Below are 8525 nucleotides of genomic sequence, written 5' to 3'. Positions count from 1 at the left end.
TGTCAGGTGTTGGATTAAGCACCTTGCCAATACTGTCATTTAAACATTTTGACCCTTTGTTATTATTTCCATTTTATAAATTAGGCAGCTGAGTTTCAGATATGTTAAGTAATTGGTCCAAGATAACACAAACACAAGTGGTGTGGCTGCGATGGGCACCAGCTCTGCTCCTATGCCAACATGCATGCTCTCACCCATGTTACACTGCCTTCCCATTAGCATGTTAAGGGTTTGGAAAGCTGAGGGCCAACCCTGATAAAGTACCATGGAGTATGTTGGTGCCCTAGCTAAGATCTTTTTCCCTTACCTGACCGGAAACATTTTCATATTAACTGAAACACTAGTCCCTGCACAAGACAACTTTCCTCAAATTTCTCTTAACGCTATACACTGGTCAGAATATAAAAAGCAACGACTTCAGAACTTGAAAGTTAGCAATAGGAGGTGAATGAGGGAAGGGAAGCAAAACGGGAATGACCCTGTGATGGTTATTATTATGTGTCTACTTGAGTTGGCCGTGGGGTGCCCCAGACTAAACATTTTTTCTCGGGATATTCGTAGAGTGTTTCTTGGTGAGATTAGCGTTTGATTTGGTGGACTCAGTAAAGCAGACTATCGTCGCCAGTGAGTGTGGGCAGCATTCAATGTCCTGAGGTCCTGAAGAGAACACAGGGTAGAAAAAGGAGGAATCCATGCCCCACCGCTTCTTTTCTCAGCCTTAGAAGGTGATCCCGCTTAGAGGCAGAGCAGTGGGTAGGGTTAGGGTTGGTTCTCCGGAAGTGCCTTTGCTCCAACAACCCACAGTGATGTGATTTCCCTGCAGGACTGAAATGAGGGCCCATGTGCGGTTATGGGTCAGGGGGTAGCGTTGGAAGAGCGGAGCCAAACATATGGGTGGGCCAGACTGAAACTGTCTCAGGATCTCCTCCTCCATCTCCATCACGGCCATGGAAATGTCATGGAGAGAGTGTGACTTTCACACAGGATTTCCCCCAATGGTAATTGGCCCCAATCCGTTATTTCTTTCAGACGTCCATGCTAGGTCCCTTTAGGGCCAGAGCCCAGGCTAGCGTTAGGGTTAGGTCCTAGCTACCTGCATGTAGATCTCCTGGTTTCCCAATACCATTTGTTGAAGAGACTGTCTTTCCCCCATTGTTTATTCTTGCCTCCTCTGTTATAGGTTAATTTACCACATAAGCCTGGGTTTATTTCCTGGCTTTCTATTCTGTCCCATCGATCTATGTGTCTGTGTTTGTGCCACTACCCATACCAATTGCTTTACTTGAAGCTTTGTACTACATCTTGAAATCTGGGATTTTGATACCTCCAGGTATGGTTTTGTCTTTCAAGATTATTTTCACTCTTCAGGGTCTTTTGCGGTCCCATACATATTTTAGTATTAGTTGTTTCAGTTCTGTGAAAAGTGCCTTTGGTATCTGGATAGGGATTGCCTTGAAACTGTAGATAGTTATGAGTAATATGGACATTTTAATGATATTGATTCTTCCAATCCATGATCATGGGATAGCTTTCCATTTGTTTGTGTCATCTTCAATTTCATCGTTGACTTATGGTTTTCACACTACAGGTCTTTCACTTCTTTGGATAAGTTTAGTCCTAGCTATTTTACTCTCTCTTTTTTTGGTGCAATTAGGAAAGGTGTTGTTTTCTTAATTTCTCTTTCTGTGACTTCATTATTATTATATAGAAACCCTACCAATTTCTGTGTATCAACTCCGTATCTGCAACTTTACTGAATTCGTTTATTACTTCTAGTAGTTTTGGGGGGAAAGTGTTAGGTTTTCTATGCATATTCTCATGTCATCTGTAGATAGTGACAGTTCAGCTTCTTTACAAAGGTAGATGACTTTAGTTTCTTTTTTCTTATCTGATTCCTGTGGCTAGGACTTCTAGTGTTATATTAAACAAGAGTGACAAAAGTAGACATATTTGTCTTGTTCTTGATCTTAGAGGGAAAGCTCTCAGTTTTTCACCATTGAGATGTTAGGTGTGAACTTAATATAAACAATATATAAAATAATATTTTTATGTGTTGAGGCATGTCTGCCCCCCTGACTTTGTTGAGAACTTTTACCATGAATACATGTTAAATTTTGTCATATGCTTTTTCTGCATTTATTGGTATAATCATATGATTTTTACCCTTCGTTTTGTTGAGGTGGGATATTATGTTGATTGATTGGATGAGCCATCTTTGTTTCCCTGGAATAAAAGCCACCTAATCATTTTAGTGTGTTGTTGAGAGGAGTTTGCTAATATTTTATTGAGGATTTTAAAGTCTATTTGGTTTGATATAGGTGTTGCTACCTGGTTCTGAGGTGTTGTTGTTTGAAGTTGTTTTTGTTGTCCTTGTTGTTGTTTGCTTTCATTTGCACGGGAATTGTATCTCCATCCCTTCACTTTCAGTCTGTATGTGTCTAGGTCTGAAGTGAGTCTGTGCTAGGCAGCATATGGATGAGGGTTGTTTTTTGTCCATGCTGTTACCCTACGTATTTGGACTGGAGCACTTCAGCTATTCATATTTAAAGTAATTGTTGACCGTTATGTACTAATTGTAATTTTGTTCTTTGTTTTCCGGTTGCTTTTGTAGGTCTCTGTTTCTTTTTTTCCTTACTCTCTTTCTTTCTCATAGACGGATTTGTGTTGTGCTTTTCTTGGCTTTCTTGTTCTTTATTTTTCATGTATTTTGAGTTTTGAGTTTGTTATCACAAGGCTTACATATAATATCCCAAGGAGACAGCAGTCTATGTTAATTTGGTGGTCACTTAAATATAAACACATTCGAGAAATTTAAAAAGGCTAACCTTTGGGGCAAGTGGGTGGCTCAGTGAGTTAAGTGTGCGATTTCGAGCTCAGGCCATGGTCTCACAATACGTGAGTTTGAACTGCACGTTGGACTCTGTACTGACAGCTCAGAGCCGGGAGCCTGCTTCAGATTCTGTGCCTCCCCCTCTCTCTGTCCCTCCCTGTTAACACTCTGTCTCTCTCTCTCAAACATGAAATAAAACATTATTTTAGTAAAATAAAATACAAAGAGTAACTTTTTAAAGTCCCTCCTCCAAATTTTATGTGTATGTTGTCATATTTTACATGTTTTTATTCATAATTCTGTAATATCTAATTATGATTTCCCCCGTTAACATTTCTTGCATTGCTGATTAGTGGTGATAAACTTCTTTATCTTCTGTCTGAGAAACTATCTCTTTTTTCAACTCTTAATGATGATCTTTCCAGGTAAAGTTTTCTTGGTCGTGGGATTATCCTTTCAGGGCTTTGAAGATAGACCCTGGTCTCTGCTTTTAAGGTGGATGGAGAATGTGGGGCAGCTGGGTGGCTCAGTGAATGGAGTATCTGACTTCAGCTCAGGTCATGATTTCACAGTTCATGAATTTGAGAACCACATTGGGCTTGATGCTGTCAGTGTAGAGCCTTTCCCGAATCTTCTGTCCCCCTCTTTCTGCCCCTGCTCTGCTTGTATTCTCTGCTTCTCAAAAATAAGTAAACATTAAAAATTGTGGATGTAAAATGTAACCCTGCCACTCTCCCGTCTCTATGACCCAGAGAGAACTCCTGTGGCTCCTCTGTCGTTGACAGAGTTCTAATGCTCTCTTTTATATGACAGTTGCTCTTTTCAAACTGCAGGGTTGTGTTTTTCTTTTTTTTTTCTTTCTTTTTTCTGCCCAAAGACAGAGGAGTCTGTTCCTGGTCCTTCCCCAACTGCCTTTGGCCTTAGGGGTGAGTGTTTCCTTTGTTACTGTCTCTCTGTCTTGCTGTTTTCTTTCTTTCCTGTCTTTGATTTTCTATGTTTGTTAGACACAATCTGTGCAGTCAGTCCTCAGCTCCTCAGGAGGAATTGTTATATCAATGGGTGCAATCCCCAGGGAGCTGGACAAACTGGAAGTACACCTTCTGGCTGGTTCACCAAAAACTGTAGTCAGGGAATTCAGGCACAAGAGCACCTAGCTCTAGAGGACCCAAAAAAGGTGAGGATTGGCTACCCATTACTGACAAGATCGCAATTCAAAGGAACTAGTGGAGGTGAAACAAATGGGAAATTTATGCAGAGTCCGACACCAGAAATGCAGCAGACTCACATCAAAGACTCTCTCTAAAGTGCTGAAAATACTTCCAGGTTTATGTAAGGAAAACGTGGGACAAAAAGAGGTAGGTATACACAGGTGGTCACTAAGGTCGGGTTGGTCATTGTCTTGGGCTTGAGGGTGGAGTCTTATTGGCTCAGGCAGTCCTTACTGCTAGAGCGGTAGATTCAGTTCCCATCAGGTGATAGTTTGCTTTCAGGATCCTGAATTAAGAGATAAGCTGAGGGTGGGGAGGGGGCGCCTGGGTGGCTCGGCTGATTAAGCATCCTACTTCAGTTCAGGTCATGATCTCATGGTTCATGGGTTCATGCCCCGCATTGGGCTCTGTGCTGACAGCTCAGAGCCTGGAGCCTGTTTCAGATTCTATGTCCCCTGCTATCCCTGCCCGTCCCCCCCTTGCGCTCTGTCTCCCTCTGTCTCAAAAATAAAGAATCATAAAGAAGGAGAGAAGCTGGAAAGAAAAAGTTAATCAATTGGAAAGTTTAAGGTCAATCTGGAGGTAGTTGGAATCTTCTTTCACCTTGGAGGAGTTGAGTTCAAGGCCTTCCTACACAGCCATCTTGAACCGAAACTAGAATAGGGTCCCTCTGAATCCTATTTTGATTGGGGAAAGTTTGGGAGAAATCCAAGGAAGGAGACAATACAAGCAAGGAATCTGCCAGTTCTGTGTACAAATCGACATAAACACCAGTACCTCCCCTGATTACAAGCGAGGCATGTACACAAAAAGGCACAGAAAAGGCCTTCAGATTGGAAAAAGTAAAAATAAAAACTCTCGATTCTTTTATTTATTTATTTATTTATTTATTTATTTATTTATTTATTTTTCAATTTGTATTTTGGAAAGAGAGAATGAGCAGAGATGGGGAGAGAAAGAGACAGAGAGAAAGACAGAGAGAAGCTTAAGCAGGCTCCATGCTTAGCACAGAGCCCCACAAGGGGCTCAATCCCCTGACCATGGGGCCATGACCTGAGCTGCTGAACCCAGCAGTCTGGTAGTCAACTGATGGAGCCATCAAGGTGCCCTGAAAACTGCCGCAACTCTTAAATCATGTGATTATCAACATGAAACAAATTCTAAGGGGTATACATCAGGTTTCTAGAACTCAAACATAATTAAATAAGCCCCAGAATACACGTTCAATATATACGACTCAGTTTTATTTTTATACATAAGCAATGAACAATTAGAATATGAAATGCTTTTAAAGAACCATTTAATATCACACCAAACATTGAAATACTTACATTTAAATCTATGGGGCGCCTGGGTGGCGCAGTTGGTTAAGCGTCCGACTTCAACCAGGTCACGATCTCGCGGTCCGTGAGTTCGAGCCCCGCGTCGGGCTCTGGGCTGAGGGCTCGGAGCCTGGAGCCTGTTTCCGATTCTGTGTCTCCCTCTCTCTCTGCCCCTCCCCCGTTCATGCTCTGTCTCTCTCTGTCCCAAAAATAAAAAAAAAAAAAAAAAAATATCTAACAGCCATGCACAGGATCTGTATGCTAAAAGCCACAGAAGGCTGACTGGATCAATCAAGGAAGATATAAATAAATGGAGAGATATGTCATATCTACCTATGGAAGCCTCGCTAGTAAGATGTCAATTATCAACTTGATCTAGAGATTCAACATAATCCCAGTCAAAATCCCAGGATTGTTTTGTGGATATCAGCAAGCTGATTCTAAAATGTGTGTGAAAAGACAAAGGAACTAGAACAGGCAAACAGCTCTGAAAAATACCCAAGTTGGAGAACTCATGTTGCACAATTTTAAGACTTAATATAAACCTCCCGTAATCAAGGCAGTGTGATATTGAAGAAAGATGGAGACACAGGTCAAGAGATAGAACAGAGAATCCAGGAACTGACCCCATACACAAGCATCCTCACCCAACTTCTGATAATGACATATAGCCCGCCTAACAGAAAAAGGCATATAGTCTTTCATCAAGTGTTACTGGAACAATTAAGTGTTCGTATGCAATAATAATCAATGAACTAAGTAATTAATTGTTTAATTAATCGATTCATTGATTAATTAACTAAAAGAAGCCTTGACCTAAATTCATAACTTACACAAAAATTCACTCAAATGGATCATAGATGTAAGTGTAAAGTACAAAATTATAAATCTTTCATAAGAAAGGAGTGCTGTTGGTTCATTGACTCATTCAATAAATACTTTTGGAGGATTTAGAGTGAGACAACACAGTCTACACCCTGAGGATCCACTAGTGAACAAAAGGAGCAAGGATCACTGTGATCTTGGTGTTTAATAGTCCAGTGGGGGAGACTGACAAAGATAATGGAAATAGAAACTATGGTAGAGAATAATGAATGGGGAAAAAAAGGAAATACATCTTGGAGAGGATATAAGAACTGGGGGAGGGGGTGTGAAATACTAGACAGGGTGAAATACTAGACACAGAGGGTCCTGCTGAAAAAGGTGTCAGTTCAATAAATACCTCAAGGAAATGAGAGAACTACCTGCTGACAGGAAGGTGATCTAGGCAGAAGGACCCATGAATTCCCCAAGGCAGGAGTGTGAACGTGTGTACTGATGGGAAGCAAGGAGGCCAGTGTAGACAGAGAAAGGAGGATGAGAAGAAGGAGCAATAAAGAGGTGAGGGTTGTGGGTCAAGGAGGAGAAAAAGAGGATGAGGGAGAGAAGGATGTAAAGACTGCCAGCAATAGACAAGGTGAAGCCACATCTGGTCATACCTGTTCCTCCGCCTCACAATACCGGCTGCAGTTCTTTTTATTTTTTAATTGACCTTTACTAAACTGTGTCTAGACCATGAAAAGCTAATTCTACTTGTAGCAACTAATTGAAGCAAGAAAATGGAACACCCTAAATGATCAGTAGCAGTGCTTAAATAGGTTATGGCATGCTATGTGGCCTTTAAAATTCATAGCCCTGCAGAACATTTATGACCTAGCGAAATGCTCATATCACTAGAGGACCAGAAATGGGATTCACAGCTAATTTTGGTTAATGCATGTACATATACCTCTTCCCTGGTGATTATACCACAGTGTTAGAGGTGCTTACCTCCAGGGGCACCTGAATGGCTCAGTCGGTGAAGCATCTAGCTCTAGATTCCAGCTCAGTTATGATTCCACAGTGTGTGGGACCAAGCTGCATATTAGGCTCTGCACTGACAGCGTGGAGCCTGCTTATGATTCTATCTCTCTCTCTCCTCCCATCGCTTACTCTTGCTCATCTGTCTCTCATTCTCTCTCTCTGCCAAAAATACATAAACATAAAAAAAGGTGTTTAGATATGCTTATCTCCAGGTGTTTGACTTATGACCATTTTTCTTTCCTTTTTATTTTTAATTTTGTAACTTTTCTGCTATACACTTTAAGACTACCATAATCATAAAATAACATTTCAAATAAATGATTCAGTCTAGTATCATTTAAATAAATAAAGTGTTTCAATTTCATACATTTATTAGGTACATTCAACATATCAAGGATAGTTTCAAATAGTCCAGTGTTAACGTTGCTAAGGTCTAGATTACAATGGGAGTCAAGGGATACCTGGGTAGCTGAGTCAGCTGAGTGTCCAACCTCTGCTCAGGTCATGATCTCACAATTTGTGAATACAAGCACCACACCAGACTCAGTGCTATCAGCATAAAACTCACTTTGGATCATCTGTCCCCTCTGTTTGCCCCTTCTCTGTTTGTGCTCTCTCTGGTTCAAAATCAACATTACTTTTTTAATTTTTTATTGTTTTAATTTTATAATGTTGATCTATATTAAAGAGAGAGAGAAAGTGTAAAAGCTGGGCCAGAGAGAGAGAGAGAGAGAGAGAGAGAGATAATCCAAAATCCAAATCCGATTCCGGGCTCAAACTGACAAACTGTGATATCATGATCTGACCTGAAGTCAGATGCTTGACCAATTGAGCCACACAGGAGTCCATAAAAACTGTGAGTTTATAAGATATTACATTTGTTTGAAAATCATATAATTGGCTTTACACCATATGCTATTGGCTTTAGAAAAGACCTTGGTGAACAGATTCATCAACAAACTTACTCTAATTAATATATTAACTTCCAAAATATCATCTTCAGTGGTTCTGCTCCAGGACCGCATCATATTAAACACGAACAAACAAGCAAGCAAGCAAACAAACAGACAAAGAAACAAACAAAATAAGAACTAGTAGCAAATCATGACGCATAATGATCCATCCCACTGTCAACTTCTGTTTTTATTTTTTTTGGCCAAAGAGCTGATTTCAAAGGAATCTATTGTTTTTAATAAAGATGAACTTCTACAATTAGTTCAGCATATAGGTTTGAGGTCATACTGAAAATGTAAAGGAAATACATAATTTTATATTGTATAACCTTAGGCCTCTAACTTCCATGAAACTCCAAAAGGAGAACAT

Source organism: Panthera leo, assembly GCF_018350215.1.
Source record: "Panthera leo isolate Ple1 chromosome Y unlocalized genomic scaffold, P.leo_Ple1_pat1.1 chrY_random_Un_scaffold_89, whole genome shotgun sequence".
Lineage (NCBI taxonomy): Eukaryota > Metazoa > Chordata > Mammalia > Carnivora > Felidae > Panthera > Panthera leo.
Note: the sequence above shows the minus strand (reverse complement) of the source record.